The 16,528-nt window shown below is 45.2% G+C and overlaps 1 pseudogene; it reads right to left on the bottom strand.

The window, feature by feature from the left end:
- Positions 1-11,758: 11,758 nt before the first annotated feature.
- On the bottom strand, positions 11,759-13,990 carry LOC143404475 (cysteine/serine-rich nuclear protein 1-like; annotated as a pseudogene).
- Positions 13,991-16,528: the final 2,538 nt, after the last annotated feature.

Genomic DNA, 16,528 nt, shown 5'->3' with positions numbered 1-16,528 from the left:
GCCATAAATCAGATATCATAAAGTAGATGTCAATGAAAGAACTGAGGCATTTAACCTTTTTGAACTGCCTACATCTGTTGATCAAATACGAGAGATAAGTTAAAACTGCATCAGTTTTGGAGAAGTCATAGAAAGTAACAAAAGACAAACATACAAGATGCATAATAAAGGATATAGATATTTTTATAGTTTTAAAGTTTGCAAATAAGACAAAGAATTTCAACATTGTAGGGTTTAAGTTATTAAAGGTTGGTAAATATTTAAAACAACCATTTTAAGTCAAATAAAAAGAAATAAAAACAATACCCGTGTCACCAGGAATATTACTCTGTGTCATCAGTTAAATCTCCTGCAACTCAACATTCCCATAAGGGCATCACCATGATGACCCTGGGTAAGCACAAAGAGAAGGAGTGGGCAGTTCAGCAAGCAGGAAGAGAGACAGAGGGAAGCCTCAGGCACAGAGCAATTTTTCTGGCCTTCCAACCTCTGAGTTTTAGCCCAAAGCCAATCCAGTCTCCCTCCTTTCTCCATCAGGTCCTTCTAGTTCCTTCTTTCTCTTTCCCCTCTCCTAGCACCTCTTTGACACTCATATCCTTTGAAATTCCAAGACACACTTCTTATAATCACCAGTCTAGTCAGATGTGTATCCAGATTTTGAGGGAGGAAAAGCTCTTGTAATTGGGGGAGGGATAGCAAAATCTATTTAAGGAAGACTGAAAAACCTCAATTATGAAGTTATATGGCTAGGGACCTTCTCAGAAGCTCTGAGGGTTCATTAGCTTTATGAGATTGATTAATTTTATAGTGAACCTTCTCCTACTGTATTCTCTAATTATTAAACTTGCGGAATGTTAATTTTCCATTTATGGTCAGAGCCCTAGTGTTTTTAAAGACTAGGGATGAGTTTGTGGTGGCCTTGGGGAGGGCTTGGACAACACCCCTGAGTCGGGGTTGCAGAAAATGCCAAGCTGATCTGAGACACAGGCTTGCACTTGGGGGAATAAAAGAAATGAAGACAAAGAAGGCAACTATCTTAAGACCCCTCAGAACTTTGTTTCAGTTGGAAACTGCCATCAGGCTAAGCGGCATGGACCCCACTTGGCAAAGTGTCATTCCCAGGGAATTTCACCCACCTCACACTGCCTCTGGCATTGTGGTGCTCCACACTGGCTGCTCCCTAGGTGGTGAGAGAAGGTCGAAAACCCCTGGATTGCTTTTTGGAAAAAAACGCTAAGCATGCCTAAAAGAGTCCTTTCTCTTTTTTTTCTTTTGGCTACTGCAGGTCGCTGCTGAAGCCTCCTTGGGCCCCTGTGGGGAGAAAACCCCATTGCACCAGGCATCAGAGGGGTTGACAGGTAAACTGGGGCAAGAGAAACTGGAGAACATAGCTTAAAGAGCTGTGCTGAGGAAGGAGGCAGTGCAGGAGCAAAGCCCGCACTGCTGCCCAGGCTTATACCTGAAGACCCAGGGCTCCGAGGCTGTCAGCACAGGTGCCCACCCTGAACATAGTACCTTTGTCTCCTGGGGCCACTGTATCCAAAAGGCGGGTTTCATCTTCTCTGGGATGGTACACCTGTGGCTGTGGTCTGGCTCCCCACTCACCTGAGGCCTTCTGCTCCTTTACTAGGGCTACTCACCTGCTTACCCAACACCTGCACTACCATCCACATGTCCAGGAGCACCCCCTCCCTCCTGGTAAGGGCACACAGAAGTGAAGTACTCCACTGGGTTCCCAGATGCCAATAGCAGTCTCTCAGCTGAACCCGCCTAGAACTCATGGAATCTGTGGAAATCATTGGATTCACTATTCTGAAGCTGGGGAGAGAAAGTATCACCTAAAAAACAAGGTGACAGCATTGTCACCACTGAGGGTAAGAAGTAGATGTCAGGGATGCCATCTATCTTTTCTCCAACTTATGCATCAAATGGCAGAGTGGGAGCTCACTGGAGGTAATCACTGGTAAATGAGCCAGTGTTAAACCTATATAACAACACAACAATGCAGCAAGTGTTGGACTCAGGCTGTGTGCAAGCATAAAAAAAATAGAATCATAACTGAATGTGAGATCATCCTTGCTTGTGCTATCATTTAATCCTTATTGGGAATAAGTCTGTTATCCTAGTGTATCAAGTCAAAAAATGTGCTCACAGAAGTTAATTAAAATTTACCAATAATACTACAATATACACCCCAAGGAATGTCTTAATCTTTCAACTTGGTTTCTGGGGCTTCTTTTGTGTGTGTGGAGCAGGGAGGGATTTCTCCCCACATGCTTCTGTTGCTGGGAAAGGCTGAGAACACCACTCCAGAAAAATATAGTGAGTTCTGAGTCTCTTTATTTCCACTGCATTTCCCAACTTTTTACTTTTATACCATTGTTTCCTATGTTCTTTTCCCCAGAAGTTTCCACAACTCTCCTATAAGGTTAGCTTCTCTTCCTATGTTCTCAAACCATCCAGGCAGGATGCCTGGAGCCAAGACAACACAAGTCCCTGACTGCCTCCCCCATTCCAGCCCCACCCATCCTCAGAAGGACTTAATTAACCCCCCCCCCCCACACACACACACACCTGTCAGGATGACCAAGGACTGAGAGAACAGGGCAGATCCCAGCTTCCAACTTGCTCTTGCATCTTAGCTCACTCCCCAGTCTTTTCCTTGGTAAAGAATACAAAGCTGCTGCAGCTGAGTTGTCATTACTAGAACTACAGACCTAATGACTTCATTAAACTCCAGGGCCTCACCTAATTCTCAGGTTCCTTCTTTCTTTTCTTGAATTTGTGTTAGAAATGAGATACTGAATGGGGAGCCAGGTAGTGCAATATACAACAAGAATCCTTGGAATATCATCCACTGCTTCTAATGGCACCATCAGAAACAAAGACTCTGAAAGGGCATTATAATTCCTTCCAGAAAATAAATGATATTTTATGGGTTGATGTTGGGTGAGGGAGTAGTAGCCTGAAAACAGAACTCTGTGTGGTGTTATTCCATGTTTTTCTAATAGTTAGTACAGTGCAGTTATATAACTTTCTAGTGTGTGTGAACAAATGGAATAGACGATCCTGATAATAGAACTGAAAGGCTAATTTTTTACCCTCAGCTATTTGAAAAGCACATGGTAGACTGGCAATGCTGAACATTTTGGTTTTACTTGTTTGTGTCATAAGATTGCAGATACAAAAAGATAAGAGTTGGAGATATTCCTTAGAATGAAGGGAAAATATACAGATATGAATTATGTAAAAGAAATTGATATAGATGGGTACAGTGGCACACCAGCTTGTTATTCCAGCTATTGGAAAGAATGAGGCAGAATCATGGCAAGTTCCAGACCAGCCTGGGAAACTTAGGCCTTGCCTCAAAAAAATTTAAAAGGGGCAGTGGCTAGATGTGTGGCTTAGTGGTAGAGCACCACTGAGTCCAATCCCAGTACTATAAATACATATAAATGATAAGTGGTCCGGGGCTGGGGTTGTGGCTCTGCAATACAGCACTTGCCTAACATGTGCAAGGTCCTGAGTTCAATCCTCAGCACCACTTAAAAATAAATAAAATACAAGTATTTGTCAAGCTACAATTAAAAAATAAATATTAAAAAAAGGACAAGTGGTCCCATAATAATTCCCAGTAGCAAAATATACTTACTCCTAGGTGAAAAAGGAGTAACAAGGCAGATGGGTATAGAAGAAAGAAGGTCCCCTGTGGAAACTCCAGTGGACTGCAGAACCTCAAAGTTGTAAAAAAGCCAGTCTTGAGTTCACAGGCAGCCAATTTTCATTCTCAGCCTCAGGATAACCTATGGTTTGATTTGGGATAATGAATTAAGCCTTTGTAGGAGCAAAGGTACATGCCCTGAAGAAGTACTAACTTCTTCTTTTACATATGGGTATGTAAAAGAAGCAGAGAGACTGGCATTTCATAATAAGTAAGCCTTTGTGGAATATTTTAACCTTAATCTAATTAATAACTGATAACAATTGGATTTATTATAATTGCATCCACCCCAACCAAGGAAGGTGTGAATCTGCAGGGCTCCTTTGTGGGGCTGGCAGTACAGGGCAATGGATCTGAAATAGAAATGGGTTTCAGAAACCAAGAAAGCAGGAGCAGACTATGGGAATGCCCCTGGGGGACACATGTGGCCTCCAACAGGCTCTTCTTCCCTTCTGTACTTTTGCATGCACTGATCTACTGGGACCTCATTTGCAGTAGCTTGGGGCTGCCAAGACCTGATAGGTGCTTATTCAGAAGTCTCCAATCCTATCCATAAAGGAAGTCATTTCTGTGACTTTAAGGATCCTGCTCAGCAACACTCAGATAAGTAGATTGGGTCCTGGCCTGCTCAAGGCTTTCCTAAACTGGGGAATTTCATCGCACACTGTGATCTCTTTCCAGGTGGAGCTCTAGGACTGCAGAATTCTGTATCAGCTCCCACAGGAGAAAAAAAAAATTAGTTTTATTCATCTTTGTGTTTTTGTAGTGCTTTAAAAATTTATCTCTTGACACATATTTACAACAAACATTGAGGGGTTTATGTTATATCTTTGTTCATACAGAGTGCACTGATCACTTCCATCAACTCGTCTTCCATCTTCTCCTCACTTCTTAGACTATAATAATTCCTACTGTACATTCAGGTAAACTTTGTGTTTATAAAGTTCCACATTTGAGAGAGAACATGCCATACTTGTAGCTCTTTTCATAACAACTTGCTGAGGTAAGCACTCTGAATATGCTTAAGTGAATAATAATGCAGAGTTGATGACATTGAAGGTAAAAGGATCATTAAACAGAGAGGATGTGTTCCTATAAGATGTAAATATATGTATGTTTCTGATAATTTATAATAACCAGTTTCTGATAACCAGGAAGCAGTGGGCCATACTTGTAATCACACCTATTCGGGAGCCTGAGGTGGGAGAATTTCAAGTTATAGAAAGCCTGGGAAATTTAGGAAGACCCTGTCTCAAAAAGAAAATACCAATAAAGTGGCTCTGGTAGAAGAACGTGAAAATTCCTTTTACATTAGGGAGATGTTTTAAAGGGCCACAGTTATACATTTGTCCTTCTTTCAGGTTATGCTTCTAGGGTAACAGTATGATCACATAAGAATGATTATACCTTTACAAAGGTTATTTTTTGTATTATCTCTCAGGAACTGTTACTTTATTTATATTTCCTTTTTTTCTTCTGCAGTATTGAGAATTGAAGCCAGGTCACTAGAACAAAGCTACATTCCCAGGCTTTTTTATCATTTTGAGAGAGGGTCTCCTTCACTTACTCAGCCTGACCACTAAGTTTCACTCCTTCTGCCTCAGCCTTCCCATTGCTGGCATTACAGCTGTGTGCCACAACTGTGCCTGACTGACCTATGCTGTCTTAAAATCCTAAAACTAATTTTTAAAAATAACAATTTTGTTCTCACTTCACAGGTTTAACAATGACCACCAGCTGTAGCTTAGAAAATTCAAATGACACTTCAATCTATTAAAGGTTGAGACAAGAATTTAAATCTGAAACATATTTGTTTATTTGATATTTAAACTCTATAGCTACTCATCCCTCTTTCCTGCTCTCCTCACTTCTCTCTTCCCCTTAGTCCTTATAATTTAGGAATTCATCAGTAGAGAAACAAAACAGGTAGCTGAGAATTCCAGTCGAGACTGAAGAATTGATCCCCATCTTTTCTCCTAACAGTGTTCTCTACAGAGGACTCAGTTGCAGCATTACCTATGGTTTGATTTGGGATAATGAATTAAGCCTTTGTAGAAGCAGAGGTACATGCCCTGTAGAAGCACTGTGAACATGGGATATCACATATACAAAGGAAACAGAGAGTCTCGAGTGCATGATAAGTAAACCTTTGTGAAATATTTTGACCTTAATCTAATTAACAAGTGAGAACAATTGGATTTATTATATTTGCATCTAAGATGATTGCTTTTCTTTTTCTTTTTTTTTAAATTTGTTCTTCCTAGATAAACAGCAGAGTAGAGTGAAGATGCTTGCTTTTAGCTGAAGTTCATCAGACCCAAACTTGTGAAGCAGTTTCCCTCCAAGAGTACAATCATCACCCAACATAACAAACTCTACTTTGAGATTGTACAAGAGGGCCATCAGTAAACACCAAATGCTGAGCAGTCACTCAATCATTTGCCTCCCCTCTCAGCCCTGCCACTGCTTCTTCTGACCTAGAGGCCAAAGTCATGGACTATTCACTCCTCTGTGAAGCAAACTCTGGAATCTGCAGAGATGACATTAATATCCCATTTGCCTTTGTCACTGATCTTAGAAAATTCTGGGCAATAGTCCCCCTTATGTTCTCAGTTGGAAGAACCCTGGTGGGAAAACCTACATTTCCACTGGGAATTGCTCTCTAGGCCATGGGGGTTGCTATATTGTGCCTGCCCTCCACACAGACACTTGCCTAGAGCCCACCCTGGATAGAACTACCCCTAGTTTCTTGGCCTGCCTTCCTGGAACCCTATGCCCATGACACAGAAGAACTCAAATTCATCCTCAGGAGAGTGCCATGCTGCAAAGCAACCAGACAGTTGCCTGCCCCGGCAGCTTTTCTTGGTCAAATCCATGTAGTCCTGGAGATAGGCTCCCCAGAAACATACTAATCTTTAACCCTGTCCCAGTGTCCCAGTGAAGTGGCACCACATTTCTCCACAGAAAAGTCTTAACTGGGCTTCTCCAAAAATATTCACCATGGCTGGTTTTAGGAATGTCAGCAAAAGAGTTCAATGTAAATAAACTTTCTATTTTCATGTTGCCCTGTTTTACTTGGGCACTGGTCGGGAAGATACCAGCACTCCAGGTTCTGGATACCCCCTTACTAGTTTTTTACAAACATATCCAGTATAGTCGTTTATAGAAATGTGCAAACAATATCTCTGACCTTGAGCTGGGCTTCACAGACATGTCTACATTTTTAAGATAAGTTACCAACTGGGTTCCATGGTAATAGCAGGCGGGAGGAGAAAAGAGAGGGGAGAAGAAGCTCTCCCCTTTTCAGGTGTTGTCCTTGAAGGGTCAAATTGCCCAAAACAGTGAAAGAAAAAGCTGCTTGTATATGAACTTCTGCAGACTGTGAACTTCTGAGCACCTCCCCTTACATGCTGAGTATAAAACTCTGAAACCACCAGAACTCGGGGTTCAGGGGATTGATTGATTACAGCAAAAGCTGTGCCCTCTGAGCCTGGCTGCAGCCAAATAAAACTGTTTCCTGGTATTTTTTAGTGCCATGCCTTGTCTGATCTTACAACATTCCAAGGCTAACTCATTCACTCTCTCATCTTCTACACTCTCTTTCTCTCCTCGGAGACTAGGGTAGTCAGGCGTGGGCCATCACAATGAGCAGTGGGGATTCTGAGATTTTCAAAAATCTTTTTGAACATATCAACAAACAAAATGTATTCGACTGAACACTGACATCCAAAATGATTGGCTCTGCCTTTAGGATTAGGAGATCCTGCTTTATGAAGGAATATGCCCTTGAGATCCTATCTCCCTCAACTTTATACCCTGTGGTTCAGATCAAGAGGAGATTATAAGAGTAGAAACTATCAGACAAGGGGTTTCTGAAGACTTTTCTTCCTCTGAGAAACTGAAACTATGGACAAACTTTTGCCCTGCTGTATGTATGGAGGAGGCCTGGGATTGTGGAGATGAAGCTGCAGGGCCCCAGGCACTGCCAGCCCTCAAGGAATCCAATTCTGGGCCCTGGCTTCTGCCTTTTGATCCCAGGCTGGGCTTTCATTCTTGGGATCACTAGGACGTCACCCATCAAATACTTTTTAGACCTTGTGGGTTTCACATCTTGCCCTGACCCTTCCATGAACCCAGATTGCACAGCACCTCGACAAGAGGTACACAGCTACCTGCTTGTCCAGGAAGGATGCTTGAGACCCCAAAATAGCCCCATGTACCCCCAGGAGAGGAGGATGCCTTTGAAAAACCTGGCTGACAAGCATTCAGCCTGCCCCCATGGACTGAGGGATCCTGAGATTGTCCATGCTCTTTCCAGAGTCTCAATCTGTGAGTGCCAAGAACCCCACCCTAGTCTGCAGGATGCTGCCTGAGGTTCCCACCCATGCTCAGAGAGTTTAGAATAATGGGGGCTCTGGACTGCTCACTGCTCATCCTTGGCTTGAGAGCCATGAGGTCTCTGCCAACATGCTGCAATGGAAGAACCTCTACAAAGAAAGGGTGTTAAAAAAAAAAAAAAAAACATTTCTCAGGGTTGGGGTTGTGGCTCAGTAGTAGAGCTCCCACCTAGCATGTGTGGGGCCCTGAATTCAATCCTCAGCACCATATATGAATAGATAAAATACAGGTATTCTCTCTAACTACAACTAAAAAAATAAATTAATGTTTTTTAAAAGTTTCTCAGTTTAGTAATCATGTGAAAAATTTATGCTATCTTGGATTTTCATAAAATTTTCTGGTCCTTGTATAACAAAATTACGGAAAAAATTTTTTTTCACTTCTGTGTTTGTTTTGGAGGTTGAGAAAGGAAGGGCGGGTTTCCTGGATGCCAGTATGCCTTGTGCTGTGGGTGTCTTTGCTGGATATTGTACAGGTCCTGGGGGTCCCCTTGCACAGAGGGCAGACAAGGTTCTCACTTGCCTGTTAATCATAAATGTATGTTAATTACAAGTCTTGTTAAACTCATTTCACTTCTGTAATTGTTCTGGAGCCAAACAGCCATGCAGATTAATCCCAGAGTTGTCTGAACATTTGGACCCTTCCCTCCATTTCCTAGAGTGAATTCCAAAAGTCCTAATTTTACACCTTTGATAGACCACAGGGAGACATTTTACTTTTTCAGATTCAAAAGGAGTTTTCCAGAAAACAAAACATGGTAAGCAAAGTATTTTCCCAGAGAATCTGATAACCCAGATATTGTTATGCTTGAATTTGTGACCCCCAAAAGATCACCAGAGACCAGTATCGATGTAAATAGCAAAGAAGTGTTTATTGCAAGCTAGCTCGGTCCTCCATGCACATACAGCAACTGGTGATGCTGAGAGGCCCCGAGCCCAGGGTTTGCAGCAGTTTTATACACTCTGGGGAAAGCAGGGACCCCACATACATCATAGCATCTCTTAGCAAATCATCACACACCAAGGGAAAATCAAACAACAACTCTAAAACATGATTAGCATATCAAGTGGTAGGAAAGAATATGGAAAGGATTATTGGTTAGTTCAAGGGGTTGATACACTTAAAAATGATTGGTTTAAACCCTGAGGGTGTCTCAAGGGGGGGGGTAGACCTGCCAAGCTTCAGGGCTTCTAGTTTAGATATTGATCACCACACCCAGGTGGGGGCCATCTGGAATTTCAGATATTTCTATATCTTGGTCTATCTTAGGCAATCACCACCTGTGGCTTTTCTGAGAACTGTTTCCACAGAGCTTTTCTGTGGTATTTTCCTGACTTGAGGACTGCAGTAGGTCAGGGGTTAAGTTTCAGAGAAAAATGAGGTCCCAAGTAGAATGAGGTTGCTTAGGTCTTTCAATATGTGTTAGAGATGTTGATGCACCTTTAAGGAAGTAGTTGAATTTTCTGCCATCCTTTTCTACTTTTATTGGTTTAAGAGTTAGCAGTGAAAATGCAATCAGGAAGAACCAGAGATAAAGGACAGTCCCTAATTTAATACTTTATTTTGTGCTCACCTTTTTCAGCATCAATTGCAAAATACATTATTGGCAGAAATATGAAATATTGGTACAATTGAAATATTCCGGGGCTGGGGATGTGGCTCAAGCGGTAGCGCGCTCACCTGGCATGCGTGCGGCCTGGGTTCGATCCTCAGCACCACATACAAACAAGGATGTTGTGCCCGTCGAAAAAAAAAACAACTAAAAAATAAATATTAAAAAATTCAAAAAAAAAAAAAGAAATATTCCTTGAATTCACACTCTGACAGTTCTCTATACACCCACTGGCAGGTAGAACTAGGAGTAGAGTTCTATAATTCTTTTTCCCCCTTCCTCTTCAATTTTTTGAATGAGACTGAGAGTAATTGGCAATGTTTCTCTAATCATTTACCTAAATATTTCATAGAATTCACTGATGAAGTCATTATGTCCAGAACTTTCACTTATGGGGATATTTTTTTTCCTGCAGTGGTGGACACTGAACACAGGGAGAGCCTCCTGCAAGTACTCCATACCACTGAGCTACATCCTCAGCCTCACTTTGTGTTTGATTCCTGGTTTTATCTCAGTCATAGTTGTAGATTTGTTCTGGTGTTCTTTTTGATCCAGTCTTGGTAGTCTTTGTTAATGTTAGCTTTCATCAACTTGATAGGATTAAGACATGCCAATGATTAAGAGACTTTTGGGTGTGTCAATGAGGGTGTGTTTAGGAATGATTGGCATGTGGATCACAACTGAAGTGGAGACCCTCCCTAAAGTGGGTCATTATGGTGGGCTGGATAGAAAAAAAAAGATGGAAGAACTAGAAGCAACCGCAGATGCATGTGCAATTCTTCTAGAACTTTCTTCTTCTTCTTCTTCTTTTCCTCCTCTTCCTCCTCCTCCTCCTCCTCCTCCTCCTCCTCCTTCTTCTTCTTCCTCTTCCTCTTCCTCTTTATTATAACTTTCTTCTTCTCCTTCTCCTTCTTCTTTATTGGTACCTGTCAGCTCAGGTACAATGTGTTCCCATAGCACAGGCTGGCAAGGCTGCCTAGGCAAGGGGGCAGGCCCAGAGCCTAGCTTTCTTGGCACAGACACACAGAGAAATGAATAAATTATAGTTCTGACACTGAGGGACAATATAAAAGTTAATGTAAAATTCAAAATTCATAATTCAACATCAGCAAACAAAGGGCATAAAAGCCCTAAGGGGCCACCCCTTAGCAAATGGCCTCAGAGTACACAGTGGGCTGAAATAGAGTGCAGTGCCCCAAAGTCCTGCAGAGTCATGTTCATACAAAGGCTAATCCCTTGCCCTTTCTGAACATCTAGTCTCCCCTTCCTACGTTATGGACTGGGAATGGAGGCCACTGCCTTTTGGAGGAGAGAAAGTTGATCGGAGGGCAGGAAGCAAAGGGGCTGGGTGGGGCAGGCATAAGGGGGTTTTGGTCACAACTGGCCAGCCCAGCACCTGCTTACACAGCCATCCCTGAACCAGGTAACTAATAGGAGATCACAGGGCTTGCATCCACACCTGGTATACACCAAAGCCCAGGCAGGACAGGATGCAGGACAAAAGGGACCCTCCCCCCAGCACTACCTAGCAACCAAAGAGGCACAGCTAAAGCTGCTTCAGTCTCCAAAGAAATTATGGAAATAAATTACAGTCTTCACAGTCCAGAGGATCTAGCCACCCCATAGGTCTAGGGCTCAGAGCAGCATAAGAAGCCTGAAGAGACTGATTAGCCCCATTTCACTGTCCTTGGGCTAAGGAATATCATACAGAGACTGAAAAGAGGTCTGCGAAGCTCCAGGAGAGCCATGTCTTCTCTTCCTGGCACATGCTGTGGAGGTGGAAGAGCACTGTGTGGGTGTGGGGGGCCAGGCCACTGAAAGGGGGAAGCCCCTACCCCTCTCTTCAGCATACAAAATTTATTTATTTATTTAATAAATAAATTCAGAGTGTTTCGTGGAAACCAGGAGGGCCCATACCTGTGGCTGAGCCAGCCAATAGGAAATGTTGCATACAGACCTTGGGGAACCCCCAAATCACAAAAAAGCAGCAACAGGGCTCTTGAGGCAGGGAAAAGGTACCCTAGTCCTCACACCTGCACAAGCTCTACCAGAGAGGCAGGGCCAGTGTCCTCAAACTGGCTGTCGATGAAGGGGGACAAGGCAATGGCAACTGGTTCAGACAAGCTGATGAGGGACTCCAAGAAGCATGTGCTGCCATCCCCCGGTGGAGAGAGGCCAGGCAAGGAGCCATGGGATGCCTTAAAGTTGTCCACACTGCCAGGCGCCTTCTGAGAGATATAGTGAGGCCCCAAACTATAACCTGGCGGAGACTGGAGTAGCTTGAAGGAGTCACAGAAAGATAGGCTGAGGTCCAGGGAGTTGCTCTGGTGGATGTCCACACTGGGTGGCACTAAGGTGCCAGGGAGGTTACTTTCTCTCAACCCTTCAAAGCCACCATTTAGGAAGAGCTAGCATCCAGGTTGGTATTTTCATCCAGGATGCCCGGCACAAAGCTAGAGCCAGAGTAGTTGTGGGTCCAGCTGGCCAGGCCACCAGGGTCACCAGTAAAGATGTCAGTTGGGTAAAAGCAGCTGAGGTTGTCCAGGTTCCCCACACCCCCTTCCTCTTCCTCCTCCTCTCTAGCCAGAAAGCCACAAGCTGGCTTCATGAAAGAAGGTTCAAATAGTGAGAAACCACTTAAAGAGACAAGACTCTGATTACCTTTAAAACCAGCTCCAGGACGGCTCCTCCCAGCTCCAGCCTCAAGCCACCGAATGTGGTAGCAAGGTTTACTGAAGAGGCGTGAGAGAGAGAGAGAGAGAGAGAGAGAGAGAGAGAGAGAGAGAGAACACGTCATTGAGTGGACTTTTATTGTGGAACAAAAAATTCTGAGGAAAATTCCATCCAATGAAGATTAAAGGGGGCAGCATCACAAGGCCAGGGGTGACAATTGGGTCTTGGGGCAGTGGCCAGACTTGCCTCTGTACAGAAAAGCCCTCGGACCTGGAGAAGGGTGGGGAAAGCTCTGACACAGCTGTGTCTAAGCGCCTCTCACCCAGCCAGGGAGGTGACTCAAATCACGTGTGAGGATGGCCTCCCACACTCCCCCCCCCCAACCAAGGTCAGAGTCACTGAAACTCAGGATCTGCTCCAGGCTGTCATCATCCATGCTTGACTGGAAGCCAGGGCCAGGCAGGCCTGGGTGGGTGGGGTGGTCTGGGGCCTCACTAGCGTCTGATGAAGAAGATGTCATGGAAGAATCGGTCATGTCACTGCTGCAGCTATTGTCTCCCAGCTCATTGCTTGCTTGGGGGGTTGGCCAGAGGGAAAGAGGGCACCATGTTCTGCTCTCCTTGGTTGGGTGGGCTGCCCTGTGCAGGGGCCTCCAGCTCTCCAAGGCTCTCGGCCCCCTGCTCCAGCTGCAGGCGCTCCAGCGTGTGGATGAAATGGGTCCGCACACGCGCCTCATTAAATTCTACACGGCCGTTGGGGTTCTCACAGCCCTCTTTACAGCAGCCACAGGGGAACCCTGTGTGGTCCATCTGGCACTTGATACCCGCCAAGCTGCAGCTGCAGGTCTCAGGGTCACAGACCCTATCGCAGCGACAGCCACAGTCCTCACGGGATTGGCGCAGCGCCTGCAGTTCCCGCTTCTCCTCGCGGTCGATCCTTCGCACTCCCGCAGCCCGCAGCAAAACACGCCGTCGCCGCGCTGGGTGGTATGGTGGGAAGTTCACTTCTTCCAACCGGCCGCCTGCCACAGCCTCTGCCAAGTCTTCTTCCACAGAGGCATCACTGATGGCATCCACTGTAAGTGGCAGGTCTGCCTCTCCCTCAGGTACTCCAGAGGCTGAAAGCTTCCATCGCAGCATTTCCAGCTTCTCCTCTTTCAAACGCTGACGGAGTTTCTCGCGCCGGGCCCGGGCTTGTTCCTGTGTAAACTCACACAAGGAGAAGTGGCAGCAGGCGCTGTGGCGAGGGGCCATGCCCAGAGTACAGCCACCACGGCTGGGCACACTGGTGAAGCCCTGGCACCGTGGGAAGTAAAAGACAGTGATTCCTGTGAAGGCAACACGGCGTGGGCACTCCCGAGGAGCCCGCTTCAAAATGGACCGAGGGGTAAAACTTTGGGAGCCACAGAAGTCCCGTTCAGATAGGGGCACCTGGCCCCCGGGGCTCTCTTCACCTGAGACTGAAGAGCTTGGGGAGCAGGAAGGAGAGACGCAGTCAGAGGAGGTGGAGGAGCAGAACAAGGAGGAGTCCTCCTCGAGTTGGTCAAACTTCCTCTTCAGCAGCCCAGTCATGGTTGCAGAGGTGCTCTTGGGGGTTGCGACAGAATGCCTGAAAGCTGGTTGCTCACCAAGGACACCCTCTATCCAGCTCAGTAGGATCCCTGCGGCCTCGACTCTCTGAGCTCCGCTTGGCAGCGGTAGGTCAAGCTGCCTCTCGCTCTGCGTGTCTGGCGGCTCCCGCCAATGCCCTGTATGCTCCCGGGAAATATGCCACTGACACACACCAACAGGAAATCCCGCCTCTGGAATTCCCTCCTAAGGCACTTCCCCAACCAATGGGAACTCTTCAGGAGTCGGGTAGCAGGCTGAGGTGGACAGCAGGGGTCTAATATCCATTTGAATGCAGATCTTAACATAATCATATCATCTCAATGGCTTGCTGGCATCACCTTTCAACCAAAAATGCCATGCATCATTTTTACTTGGCTATGGCTCTTAGCATGTTCCCATTGTTTTTAGTTATCTATGTACTTTCTCTTTTCCCTTGTGCTTGTTTGCTTGATTAGAATTTTTTTTTCTTTCTACAAATTTGTGAATTTTCACTTCTCTTTTTATTACAGATTTCTAGCTTCATCCTATTGGGTGTTTATAAGATACTGACAGTTATCTTTAAATTATTTTTTACAAAGTCTCCATAATGGGCCATAAATATCTTTCATGAGGAATTATGGCCTAATTTATTCCAACAAGCCCCAGCCCTCCTATAATCATACTGGGAATTTGTTTCTCAAGTTCTGAATTGAATGGAGTGGAGTTTGAGGTGAGAGATCAATGAAAATAAAGCACCAGATCTGAAATCAGAAACTTATTTCCCATTTTTAAATTGCTTTTTGGAAGTATTCCTAGTCAAAAGTATTCTACCATGCAGACAGATTTCAGAAAGGAAAAGGGTTGCAAACACACCATGTTGTGATTCTCTAGGTATTTTGCTGACAACCCCGCTAAAGCCAGAAGAAAAATGTCTATTTTTCAGTGACTTGTATGAAGCAAGATTGCCTTCCAATTCCAGAGACTAACAGATGATTGGTTTTTTTTGTTGTTGCTAATCTCCTTAATTGAGCTTTGTAATGGAATTTCCTTTCAGGATTAAAGCAAACACCATCCAGCTTTCCTGTAGGTGGTTAGAAACTCCCTGGAGGCCAGAGAAGTTTCAGAACACCAAATCTCTGCCTGCTGAGTCCCATATACTTGGTGGTACCTGATGTGAGGCCCACAATGCCATGGAGCAGCATTTTTTCCCTGCTGTGTGCCACAGGCTTGGCATATACTGCAGACCAGGTGCCAGGGCTCCAGAGACCTCCAACCCTGAGCTCAATATATCCTGGGTCCCAGTCGCTGCCCTTCTACAATTGCACTGTGACCTGCATTCTATACCTCAAGGGCCTCTTCTCTGGCACTGGTCATGGAAAGATGACTTTCCCAGAGCACAGGGCACCTTGCGTCAGGACACAGAGTCTCCTGTCCTGGACCAGGTGTCTTCGAAGCTGCAGGCAACTCCAGGAAAGTCAGGGGTTTTGAAGATGCCCTACCATTGACCACCCACTGGGGCTCCCTTGTGTTCCAGATGCTCAGGTGAGGGAGGTCTTGAGGCCAAGACCTCTGGTGGTGACCCTTGTAAGAGCCCTCTTCCCCCTGCCCCCACCAGCAGCCAGAAGAAAAACCAAGGCTACTGGGAATGGATCCAGGCCCTCTGTGCAAGGCTCCCTGAGGCTGCTTGAGTCTGTAATCTTTGGGACCCAGAAGCACTGAGATTTCCCCTGCAACCATGTTTGGAGGTGTTTTGGAAGGGATCACCTAGAAGTAAAGCTTGTGTTTGCTAGTCCACCATGGAGGCTTCAGAACTCTTGGGCACTTTTCTTCGGCTTCCTCAATAAAATTGTGCCAAAATGTGAAATTCTTGGGTGTAGTATACTTCTGCTGGGGATGTTGGGGAAAGAAGAGGCTCAGACCACAGGGTGGTTAGAGACCACATCCATATCTAAGTGGGTCAAGTCTGAATCTAAGGGGGCCCTCCCTCATTGTTCTTTCTCTGCATATTGGCAGCTTGGGTTAGTGGTCTCCAGGGAAGAGGTGGGTATCCAGAGCACTGGTGTATTGGGTGTTCTATATGCACTGCATCTCCAAGCAGATACACAGCAGCCTTGAGAACTCAGATGGGAAATGATCTTCTGTGCTACCCTGTCACCAGTTTCCCCCAAGGCTGTTTCAGGGGTGCCCTGTCACCTTGCAATTGACTGACACCTCTGCCTATCTTACATTCAAACCCACCTACAACCTTCTGCTTAAAGAGATTCACAGTCTGACCAGGCATTTAGGGTTCAACGGAGTTAAGAAGCCAGAGTAGATAATCAAGTCCAGCCAGAGAAGATGGCAAGCCTCCCAGTCTGGGTCACAGCTGCCACTACACACTTGACTGCACTCACTTAGAGACCACTTAAGAGACCCCAGAAGCTTAACCTTCAAACTCTGGGCCTTGGTATGCACACACTGGCATAGATCCTCCAAAAGACTCCACCCAGAGCATTTTGCTGCCAGGGCCCGTCCAAGGAACTCTACTAAAGATGG

This window comes from Callospermophilus lateralis, chromosome 1 (assembly GCF_048772815.1).
Source record: "Callospermophilus lateralis isolate mCalLat2 chromosome 1, mCalLat2.hap1, whole genome shotgun sequence".
Taxonomy (NCBI): domain Eukaryota; kingdom Metazoa; phylum Chordata; class Mammalia; order Rodentia; family Sciuridae; genus Callospermophilus; species Callospermophilus lateralis.
This window is presented reverse-complemented; position numbering and strand designations above follow the sequence as displayed.